The following is a 13,240-nucleotide window of genomic DNA, read 5'->3' on the forward strand; positions in this document are numbered from 1 at the left end:
TAGAACCATCAGAGTACTGAAACAGCTAAACTGCACCCCCGAGCAGAACTTGGTGGGTGCTGTGTCCCTACTTCAGGATGATGCATATCAGTGGTGGGACACAGTAACCAGTGAGGTGCAACCTGAACGAATCACCTGGGAATTCTTCCTCATAGAGTTCAGGAAGAAATATATTAGTAAAGTGTATTTAGAAGAGTGAAGAAGGGAATTCATCAGTTTGAGACAGAGACAGTTATCAGTAGCTGAGTATGAGCGTGAGTTTGTTAGACTGAGCAGGTATGGGAGGGAGATAGTCCCTACCGAGGCAGAGAGGTGCAGACAGTTTGAGGAAGGGCTCAATGATAACATCAAAGTCATGATCACAGCACTGGAGATCACGGATTTTTCTAAACTGGTGGATGCTGCATCAAAAGTGGAAAGGGTTAGAATCAATGAATAAAATAGAAGGGAAAGACAGCAGAAGAGAGGTCCGGGTCAGTCCAGTGCATTCTCTACTCCCAGCAAGAAGAGTAAGGGTCCTCCTGCTCAGAGTTCAGGACCACCACAGGGTCAGAGTCAGTCTCAGGGGCCTAGACCACAGTTTACACCTAGGAGAGGCCAGTCCACACCATCAATGGGCAGCTCTCCAGGGGTGGTGTTTAGGGGACCAGCCCCTGCATCTTCTGCCTGTTAATACTGTCAGAAGTGGCATAAAGGGGAGTGTTAGCGAGTGACCGGTGCATGCTTACGGTGTGGCTCGACAGAACACCAGATCAAGAATTGTCCGAAAAGGACTACTATTGTTGCTCCAACACAAACTGACAGACCTACTCCTGCACCACAAAGAGGTAGGAAAGCCTGGTAAACGTGAGGCAGCTGGTCCATCACTGAGGCCTACATCCGAGTCAACTGAGAGGCCAGACACTAGAATACCAGCCAAGGCTTATGCTATCAGAGCTTAAGAGGAGCAAGATGCCCCGGATGTCATCAGGGGTGCGTTTTCCCTCTATAACACTTCTGTACATACATTTGTGGATCCAGGATCCACTCATTTCTGCATTTGCATCAAACTACCCATAGAGAGGGGAGTTCCAGTAGAGGAGAGTGATCAAGACATTCTGGTCACAAATCCATTGGGCCACAGTGTGATAGTGAATAAGGTGTATAAAGGTTGCCCGTTGAGGATTCAGGGGTATGAATTCTCGGCAGACCTAATTGAATTGCCCTTCCACGTGTTTGACGTGATTTTGGGAATGGATTGGTTGTCACGTCATCAGGCAATAGTTGATTGTAAATTGAAGAGAATTTCTCTGAAAACTTTTGAGGGTAATGAGATCACAGTTGTGGGTGAAAGGATAGATTTCCTGTCCAATGTTATCTCAGCTACAGTTGCAAGAAGAATGATGAGAAAAGGCTGTGAAGCTTACCTAGCACACGTGGTTGACACTAGGCAAGCTAAGCCAAACCTGAATGATATACCCACAGTAAGAGACTTCCTAGATGTATTTCCTGAAGAGTTGTCTGGTTTACCACAAGAAAGGGAAGTCGAGTTTGCTATTGAGGTAATGCCAGGTACAGCACCCATTTCCATTGCTCCTTAAAGGATGGCACCCACTGAATTGAGGGAGTTGAAAACTCAGTTGCAAGAGTTGCTTGATAAGGGGTTCATACACCCCAGTGTGTCACCATGGGGAGCTCCGGTGCTGTTTGTGAAGAAAAAGGATGGAACTTTGAGATTGTGTGTTGATTACCGGCAGTTGAATAAAGTAACTGTGAAGAATAAATATCCATTGCCCAGAATTGACGATCTGTTTGATCAGTTGAAGGGAGCCTGTGTATTTTCAAAAATTGACCTCAATTGAGGGTAAAGGATGCAGATGTGTCAAAAAATGCATTCAGAACCCGGTATGGGCACTATGAATTTCTAGTGATGCCGTTTGGGTTAACAAATGCACCAGCAACATTTATGGACCTTATGAATTTTATCTTCCATCCATACTTAGATCGATTCATAGTGGTATTTATTGATGATATTCTGGTGTATTCCAAGACCAGGGAAGAACATGATGAACATTTGAGGATTGTTCTGCAAACCCTGCGAGAAAAGAAGCTGTATGCTAAGTTATCCAAGTGTGACTTCTGGATGAGTGAAATCTCTTTCCTTGGACACATAGTATCAGCAGAGGGGATTAGAGTGGATCCCAAAAAGATAGAATCAGTGATGGAATGGAAGCCTCCTAGAAATACAACTAAGGTCAGAAGTTTCATGGGGCTAGCTGGGTATTATAAAAGATTTGTGAAGGGATTTTCCTTAATAGCTGCTCCAATGACCAAGTTGTTACACAAGAATGTCAGATTTAACTGGAATGACAAATGTCAGGCTAGTTTTGAGAGATTAAAGGCTATGTTGACAGAGGCACCAGTGTTAACACAGCCAGTGTCTGGAAAAGACTTTGTGGTCTACAGTGATGCCTCACATAATGGGCTCGGGTGTGTATTGATGTAAGAGGGGAAAGTGGTCGCCTATGCTTCCAGGCAGTTAAGGCCACATAAACAGAACTACCCTACTCATGACACAGGTTAGCGGCGATTATCTTATGCTTGAAGATATGGAGGCATTATTTATATGGTGAAAAATGCTACTTCTATACAGACCACAAGAGTCTAAAATATTTGCCAACCTAGAAGGAGCTCAATCTTAGACAGAGGCGATGGATTGAGTTCCTAAAGGACTATGATTGTGTCATAGATTATCATCCTGGGAAGGCAAATGTAGTTACTGATGCTTTGAGCAGGAAGTCCATCACAGCTTTAAGATCACTCAATGCCTGTCTGTCCTTAGCTCAAGATGGAGCTATTTTGGCTGAGTTGCAAGTGAGGCCAACCCTACTACAGCAAATACAAGATGGGTAGAAGGCAGATGAAATACTGATGGCAATTATGGCTAAAATTCCTGAGGGGAAGAAAACTGAATATGAGGTGAAAGCAGATGGGTGTCTATACTACAGAGGAAGAGTGTGTGTACGGATGATGGGGCGAAGACTAGTATTATGAAAGAAGCATACACGAGTGTTTATGCTATGCACCCGGGGAGCACAAAAATGTATAATGATTTGAAGCCTCATTATTGGTGGCCTGGTATGAAGAGGGATATAGCTGACTATGTGACTAAATGCTTGACATGTCAGCAAGTTAAGGCAGAACATCAAGTTCCATCGGGTTTATTACAGCCTATAAACATACTTGAATAGAAATGGGACCGGGTCACTATGGATTTTGTTAGTGGTCTACCTCTCACCCAAAGGAAGCATGATGCAGTGTAGGTGATAGTGGACAGATTGACGAAGTCAGCACATTTTCTGCCAGTTAGGACTGACTACTCACTGGAGAAGCTAGCAGAATTGTATATTAGTGAGATAGTTAGGCTGCATGGAATCCTACTTTCCATCATATCTGACTGAGACCCAAGGTTTACATCGAGATTTTGGAAAAAGTTGCAAGAAGCCTTGGGCACACAACTCCGCTTTAGCACGGCTTTCCATCCTCAGACAGATGGGCAATCAGAAAGAGTAATCCAGGTAAACAACTGAAACCAATTGAACTAATGCAAATATTGAACTAAAATGATAATAATAACATGAAATATATGTCAGATCCTGGAGGATATGCTAAGGAGTTGTGTCATTGAGTTTAAGGGGAGTTGGGATAGATATCTCCCACTGGCAGAATTCGTATACAACAATAGCTACCAAGCTAGCATTCAAATGAAGCACTGTATGGGAAGAAATGTAGAACTCCAGTGTGCTGGACTGAATTGGGCGAAGACAAACTGGTAGGGCCAGACCTGGTGAAACAGACTGAGGAAAAAGTGAAAATAATCAAAGCTAACCTGAAGATTGCCTCCGATAGACAAAAGTCTTATGCCGACCTAAAGAGGAAAGAAATAGAATATGCGGTTGGTGACAAAGTGTTCCTCAAGGTGTCACCGTGGAAGAAGGTACTAAGGTTTGGAAGAAAAGGTAAATTGAGCCCTAGGTTTATTGGCCCATATGAAGTCATTGAACGTGTGGGACCAGTAGCCTACAGGCTAGCTTTACCACCAGAGCTGGACAAGATCCACAATGTGTTCCACGTGTCTATGCTAAGAAGATACCGCTCAGATCCTTCACATGTCATCTCCATAGAAGAAATTGAAGTACAACCGGATTTGACATATGAAGAGGAACCCATACGGATCCTGGCTCGGGAAGTAAAAGAGTTGAGGAATAAGAAGATTCCACTGGTGAAAGTGCTTTGGAGGCACCACAACACCGAGCAGGCAACTTGGGAAAGTGAAGAGACGATGAGGCAACAGTTCCCTCAACGGTTTGCATCAGGTAAATTTCGAGGACGAAATTTAAATTATAGGGGAAGAGTTGTAACACCCTCCCTGTAGCAACTCCGAACATTCTACTGCTAGGTGACCGATTATGAAACTAGAACGTCCGAAAAAAAAAAAAAAAATATATATATATATATATATATATATATTTAAACTAAAGTAAGGAATCATAATTAACTCAAATATTAATAAGAAAAATTTAGCAAAAATTTTAGAAATAAAATACAATTAAGTTAAATGAGCCGGTGCCCTATCGATGGGTAACCTAGTGAAAAGTTGCGGTTCTCGCAACTAGGAGCCCTAGACCCAGGGGAAAAATTATAAAATAATTTTTGGGACTCCAGAGAAGGGTTATTGAGGTTCTTATGACATTAGAATGCCAAGAAAATACTTAGAAAAATTTTTCAATCGGTACAGACAATTTTGGCCCGTTAAGCCAAACGGAGGGCATTTTAGTCATTTCGTTTTCAGAGATGATTTTTGACCAACTTTTCCAGTTAAATAAATAATTTATATAACATAAAATATGACTAAATGTTGTTAAAAATTTAATTGAAATTAATTAGATAAGAAATGGAAAGAAAATGAGATTTATTACCTCATGCTTATGTAAGCATGAGGTAATTAAAAAGGGATGGCCAATCAAATTAAAGGAAGACATTTATAATACATAAATTGGGCAGAAAAAGAGACAATTCTAGAAAAAATTCTGCAGCTACTCATCTTTCCAAAAGAGACGCCCCACACTCCTCCTTGCCCTCCTCCATTTTCATGCTTGCAAAGCTTGAATTCCTTAGTCTTTTCTCAATAAAACCCTAACCTAGCAACATAAAAATTTGTTCTTACATCCTAATGAAACTTTTGGGAGCAAAAAGAATTAAAAAGAAAGAGTTCTTGCAAGCTTTGGATTAGCTCCCTAAGAGGTTAGTGACCTAAACATTGAATTTCACTTTAATTTCATGTTTAAGAACTATAAATATGTGTAAATGACAAAGAAATTTGATGAAACACCATTGGTATGCCAACCCTAAATTTTGGCAGCCATGGTTAGGCTAATATGGTGATGATTTTTGGGGAGTTAACATGCTAGTATGGCTGCCCTTAATGAGTATGTCATAAGGGAATTGATAAATGCAATGATAATGCATGGTTTTGAAATGTTGAGTTAGGGTTTGGGTTGAGGAATGAGACTTTGATCATGTGATAATGGAATTAGGCTTTAATGGTCAATTAGTGACCATTTGGTTTGGTTTGAATCAAAAATGAAGTGAATTGGGTTGTGGGAATTGAGATTAGTGTGGCTACCCTAGGTGACCTGCAGAATTGGACATGAGTCCAGCAGGTTTGGGCAGCCATAACTTGAAATATAGAGGTCCAATTGGTACAAGGCCAAATGAACATGAAACTAGACACATAATGGCACAACTTTGGTGAAGAAACCATGCCCAGAAAACTAAACAAACTTGACCAAAAGTTTGCCCTAATCCCGGTGACCTGTAATCTGCCTGGGCAAAATGACCAAATAAATAGTGTTTGGTCATTTGGCCATAACTCAATGTAGAAAGGTCCAATTGACCTGAAATTTTACCAGAAACAATGTGAGATATAGACCAACAACTTTCATGAAGAAACCTGACCCAAATTATGACCATAACCTAGTCAAATTGCCAACCAAACTTGAGTTACCAAATCAGGCAGAAACAGATTTGCCCAGAATTTTGGAATCTGTCCAATCCGGCCAGTTATGGTTTTTAGGCCATAACTTGAGCTACAAAACTCCAAATGGAGTGATTCAAAAAAAATAAATTGAACTAGACAAAATGAGGAACAACTTTCATGCTGAGCATTTTTCCAAATTCCCACTGCAAAAATGACTAATGGAACAGTAAACCCAAAGCTTGAAAAATGAAAATTTTGTCCAATTCACATTAAACTTGGAGATGGTATTGGCAACCAATACCAACAAGTTTAAAATGCAAAATGTGGTATTTTGATGATATTTAAACTAATTTAACTATTGTCAATGCAAAAGTCAACATTTTGGTTGACCAATGAAATGAATAGTAATCATAAAAATTCAATTTCAAAGAATTACATAAATGAAAGTATTAAATGCCCTAGTAGGCCTAATGTGATTGGTTTGGATAGGTTGGCATGCCAATAGGGTTCTATTAGCGATCGCATATGGCTTCATGCCATTACGTATTTCATGGCTTCCCATGCCATTCGTGACATAATAGCCTTTGGCTATGATATTGAGTTGTGATACTCGGGTTTAATCCTCGATAATTATCACGACTTATTAGGCATTACATTGCACACCAGGAGACACAATGTGACCGATGGTGTGATGGTCCGAGGTACTTAGTACCCAGTACCAGTTTACCCGTTTATCCAGTCCAGTCAACTAGTATAGGTTACTCGGGCAGTATTAATAAATCTTACCAAACTTCAATTGAATAATATTGCAATAAACATTTGAGACTTAGTTCACCCAAAAATGTAAACATACATTATGTACACATGTTTTTATTTTATTTTATTTTATTTTATTTTATATTGTCACCACTAAGCAGAATTGCTTAACGCATCGCTTTTGCCACGCGCAGGTACTGGAGACATAACTGGGGAGTCCAGCAGGCCTCATACAGGGTGAGCCTTCATATCTGCACTCAGAGTTCAGAGTCACCTCACATTGCAGTGCATTTGATAGGATATTAGGCAATTTTGATATTTTGATATTTTGATATTTTGTATTTTGTAACCCTCTGTAATGTATATTATAAATTAATGTAATTATGCTTTTGATGTAAGTATCTATGGAATATGTTCAGTAATAAATTGAGCATTTTTCATTGAGTTGATTGTGTTTTGAATTGAATTGAATTTTTGAGATATTGAAGTGAATTGAGAAATTGTTGAGAATATATTGGAGGTTGATTGAGAATAATGTGATGATATTATTGGAAGTGTTTTTAACAGGTTCAGAAGAACTGTTTTTCCAATTTATAGCCGATACTCTGCCGGATTTTCTATAAAATTTGCAGAAAAATTTAGATTTATCAAAAATTATAAATAAATGAATTAAAAAGGATTAATTGAAATTGAAACATGAATTGGTGTTCCGACACACTGAGTGGCATAACTTGCTCGGCTACACTGTAGACGGGTAAGGGGTGTCACAGGCACCATGAAATGGTGACACATGGCAGTACACATAAGCTTGCCAAATGTTTTAATTATGTAAGATGATTAAAATTAAGATTAAATATAGGTTTGACACTTGGCACAATGTGATTGGGTCAATTAAACCTAGAACCAATCAGAGGGTGACATGTGGCAAGGATTTAATGTGTTAACCTAGCTATATAAGTGTTGTTATGAAGAGAAAAAAATACAACCAGCAGCTGCTCCTCCTTTGTGCCGCCACTTTGAAGCTCTCCCTCTCTTCTTCTTCATCTCTCATCTATTCCAAGAGATTAGCAAACAATCTCTTGAATGAAAAATACTAGAAATAATTTCTAGTGTCCTGTTTACATCTTTATTCTCTTAAAAGGCAAAACTAGATTTTCTAATTAATAGAAAAAGCTTTAGAAGCTGTTTAAGGGCTACCATAGGTGTTCTTGGTGTGGACAAGCTAGAGGGATAACATTTGATGTCCTGAAGACGCATCTGAAAGGCATAAATACACTGCAGTGCATCAAGAGGTTAGTGTATTTGTTCTTGATCTAATCTAGGGTTCTAAAATTAATCTGATTAATTTTAAAATCTTAAATGGCAAATACAGATCCAAAAACATATTAAAAGAGTTTTAATATGTTGTTTATCATTGAAATCAAATAGATAAAAATAAATCTTGCATGATGCATGTGACCCTAGATGAAAATTTTTGAATTCAATGGTATAAACTTGTATTTTTTACGCTTTCGCTCCTTCAAGTGGAAATTAGGTTTTTGATGAAATGTTGATTAATTGGGGTTATTATGCCTAATTTTCATCATTTGGTGTACTTTGAGTTGAGAATTAACATGGATTGATGAGTGGAATTGAGAGAAGTAATGATTGTTGAGTTGCTGAATTCTGGACCAATGAGTCCAGTAAGGTTAAATGGCCATAAGAATAGTTGTATTGCTCCAATTAGTGTGAGGCCAATTGGAGATAAAATTAGGGTCATATTGCAACATTTTTTATGAAGAAACCTTACCCAAAAAATGACCATAAGTTGGTCAAAAACTGGCTTGAATCTAGGTGACCTAATGCTGGACCTGGAAAAATGACTAAATAAAGAGTACATGTTCAAATGGCCATAACTCACTCTAGGAAGGTCAAAATAACCTGATTCTTGAACCATTAGAAAGGTTAGACATAGGAGCACATTTTTTATGCAGATCATGAGCCCATATTCTGACTCTAACTCAACCAATTTGCTAGAACAAGTTAGGTTAACAAATCTGACTAGAACCAAAACTGACTTGAAATCCTGGACATTGCCATCCGATCAGTTTTGGCAAAAATGCCATAACTTGGTCCAAAAAACTAAAAAAGTAGTGAAACCAAACAAAAATTTCTATAAGACCTAGAACTACAACTTTGATGCTTTGACCAGAACCCAAAACCAAATGCAATTTAGAGAAATTGCTAGCACAATTTAGGGATTCCAATTCTGGAAATTCCTACATCTGGTCAGATTGACCACTTGATACCCTAATAGTAAATTGACCATAACTAGAGTTACGCAACTCCAAATTAAGTGATTCAAATTGGAAATAAAACTTAATACATAAAGGAACAACTTTCATTAAGATCATTTCATCAAATGAGGACTGGAACTAGGTTAAAACGGGGTTTCAAAATTAGGGCATAAACCTATCTATGGCCCAAACACCTTGAAATTGCTTAAGTAACTTAGGCATACATTAGGCATTTAATTAATTAGCTATTAGTGGTAATTGAATTAATTATTAAGACATCTCCATTGTGTATTTTCAGTGGAGAAAGAAATATCAAAGGATAAGGAGAAGATGAACTAAGTAAGAAGAAGATAAAGAGGTTTGTGCACAATAACTATTACCTTTTTGTTTTTCAAATTGAATTTTATTTTCAATGAGTTGTGTGAATGATTTATGACTTTTATGGTATTGAAAAATCTTAATTGCGAAATTATGTGTTGTTAACCCATTTTGGATAATTGTTTTCAATGGGATATGATTATGAGTTAACAAATGCAATTGAGGAATGGAAAATTTTTGAAATGGTTTGAAATCACAGTTGACATGACTATGTGTTTTGTATTCCTCACTAGCTTGCCAAGTGGGACGAATTGCATTTATATTCCCTCTCTAGCTGAAGTGTTAAGGTGTCTGTCAGTTGAGGATGAATTAAATAAGTACTCATATATATATGTGCTAGCTAGCCCTTGCATTCCCTATTAGCCTTTGGTTATTGAGATGAATTGGACAATTGTGTCATGATCTAAACTGTGTAACTTTTCAAAAATTGTTATTTTATGATTGTTGGAATAAAATTCGCTTTTACTAAATGATTCTCTTATTTTAGAAATAAGGTATGATTTTACATGTGTTAACATTAAAATTGATTTTGTTTTGGAATATTGTGATTTATATTGATGTGTTATTTTTTTTAGTTGTGCACCACTGAGTTTTGGCTCAGTGATAGCTTGCTTATGCTATCGCAGGTAAGGAGATAGATAAAGCAGCAGAGTGAGCTGCTTGTAGAGTAAAGTGAGCATTATTTTAGAGTTGATACCAGGTATATAGATTATACCCTTGTAAATTTTCTTTTGATGTATATGTATCTATATGTATGTATGTAAAGGATTTGAGCAGGTGTATAAAAAGTTTGAGATTTTATTTTTGGTTCATGTAAATTTTTGTAATGTAAACTTGTTTATTCCAATTAATACAATATTTAAGTTTCTTTTTGAAATTTTAAATTAATAAATTGCTACCCTTGATTGAGTTTGATGAGATTGAGTTGTATTGAATTTAATGGAGTTGTGGATAATATAATTATTAGGAGTATTTTTAACAGGTTTTGAAGAACTGTTTTCTCAATTTTTAGACGAAACTATGTCGAAATTTCTGCAAAATTTTGAAAATTCTGAATTAATTAAAATTTTAGTTTTCTGATATAAATCTCATTAAAAAGCTCTTTAACAATTATTTATCATTTCTTTACACTTAAAAAGGAATTGAAATTATTTAAAATTCCTTATAATATATTTGATGGATTATCGGTAGGTGAAGTTCGGTAATTCATTGGATATGTTACGGGAACATGTCATGCCTTATATAGGGATAAGGTGTGACAAAAGTAATTTAACTTGGAAATCAGGAATCAATTAAAACTATCAAACGAAGAGAGAGAGAGAGAGAGTGAGAGAGAGAGAGGGGGGGGGGGGGTTATTTAAAATCTTTTTAAAGGGGGCAACAAATCCAGTAATCCCATTAACCTAAAACAAGTAATTTGTTTAAGAGATGTTTGCTAGGTTGAAAATCCACAAAGGGTAGTCTAAGCAAAAATTAAAGCAAAAAAGCTCACTAGGTTGAAAACCCGTAAAGAGCGGCATAGGCAAAAGTTAGAGCCAAATAAAAATAATAAATAATGTAATGCCCCGAACCTCCGAGTTATGAATAGTACCATTTTTGGTCCGTAACTAGTACTATTCAAAGACACCTTGAGGACCAAAAATAAATAGAAAATTAATTGAGATATACACAATAAAAATTCAAGTGACCCAAAAATATAAGGACTCATCGGGTATATTGTAAAAAAGAAATTATGACCCGATAAGGAGCATTTTGGTCAATTCACTTTAAGAGTTGATTTTTGACCAAAATTTCAATTTAATTAAATGAAAATAAAATATTGAATTATTAAGAAATATTGATGGAAAAATTAGAGTAAAAGTGAAAAGAAAATAAAAGAGGCGAAAATCTAGAATTTAAATTCCATTTTTGACCTAATAAAAATTTAAGGGACCAATGGGCTTTTGATAATTAAACTTAATTAATTAATTAATTAAAAAAAATAAAATAGGTATGAAAGAAGATAAACCCCTCCCTTTTATTCCCTATGCGCCGCCACCCATCTTCACTCTCCCTCTCTCTTCTTTTCCTATCTTCTTCCATCATTTTTTTTCCCTTTCAAGTCTTGATTCACTTGAATTCCCTTCATAAATCCCATAACCACTAAAAGAAAAATATCAAAGAGAACTTTGATTGAGGCATTGGAGCAAGTAAAGCAAAAGAAATTGGAAGAAAAATTAAAGTTGGAAAGAAATCAACTTGAAGTAGGTTTCTTTTCATGTTAGATTAATTGTATAAGCTTTAAATGAAGTTAACTTATGATGAAATTTCATGAGAAATTGAAAGTAAACATGCATGGAATCTAAACTAGGGTTTTGGCCAAATTGAAAAAAAGTTAGGGTTTGATGTCTTTGAATGAAATTGATGATGAGATTAAGCTTAGTTGAAGTAGTATACATGATTGAGGCAAAGAAATTGCATGAAATGTGTATAAATTTATTTATGGGAGATTAGGGTTCATGGGAAAATTGGAGCTTGGGTGCTAGAGAGTGAAATTGGTGTGTGTAGTGTTAAATTATGATAATTTGAAGTTTATTTAGTTTGAATTGACATTGGGTTGATGAATGGAAGTAATTAAATGGTAGGATTAGGGAAAATTACAAACTTTGGTTTTTGAAAATTGTGGGGTTTGTGCTAGGAAGTGCCATTGATGTGTCAATGCTAAATTATAGTCATTTTGGGTGAATTAAATGTGAATTGAGGTTGGTTAGTGGGAATAATTGAAGAAATGAAAATTTAAACCTAGGGCAGAATTTTCACACTGAGTTCAGTGTGTTTGACAGCCCATAAATTGAGTTACACAACTCTAATTAGTGTGAAACCAATTGGAAATGAAACTTAAGACATAGGGTTAGAATTTTCATGAAGAGACCCAACCCAGAAACTGCACAAAAATTGCCTAAAACTTGGCTTGAACTTGGAGACAAAATTCTGGAAATCTGCAGATTGACCATATGAACAGTAAATTTGCATGGCCATAACTCTCTCTAGAAAACTCCTATTTAGGTGATTCTTAAACCGATAGAAACTTAAAACATAGTAGAACATTTCATATGAAGAACTTAAGGCCAAATTATGGACTTAACCTAATCAAATTGCTAAGCAAATTTGAATCACCAAATTTGCAGAAAATCTGGAAATCTGCAGATTGATCATATAAATAGTAAACTTTGCATGGCCATAACTCTCTCTAGAAAACTTCAAATTAGGCGATTCTTGAACCGATGGAAACCTAAGACATAGTAGAATATTTTGTATGCAGAACATTAGACCAAATTATGGACTTAACTTGATCAAATTGCTGAACGAATTTGGATCATTAAATCTATTAGAACTGAAATTGCAGGGTGAACAGTAACATAAATAGTAACCGTTTTTTAGTCATAACTTGAGCTACACATGTCCGAATTAGGCGATTCGAAAAGGAAAATAAAGTTAAGACCTAGATGAACAATTTTCATGGAGAACACCTCATCAAATTATGATCAAAACTAAGTAAAAGTTGGGTTCAAAAATTGGGGCACCAAGCTATCCAAAATCAAAATTTTCTAAAATTTGCAAAGCTAACTTGGGATGTAACATCCTCACTTTAGCTAGTCCGCACGTTCTACTGTTCTGGTGACCAATGTCAGTTCGGATAGCTAGAATATCTGAAATTATAATTAGACTAGAGTGAGGAGTTATAAATAAACCAAATAATGATAAGAAAAATTAAGGAAAATTTAATGTAATAAAATGTACTAAAGTTAAATGAGTCGCAGTCCCAGTGATA

This window comes from Hevea brasiliensis, chromosome 1 (genome assembly GCF_030052815.1).
Source record: "Hevea brasiliensis isolate MT/VB/25A 57/8 chromosome 1, ASM3005281v1, whole genome shotgun sequence".
NCBI classification, from domain to species: Eukaryota; Viridiplantae; Streptophyta; class Magnoliopsida; order Malpighiales; family Euphorbiaceae; genus Hevea; species Hevea brasiliensis.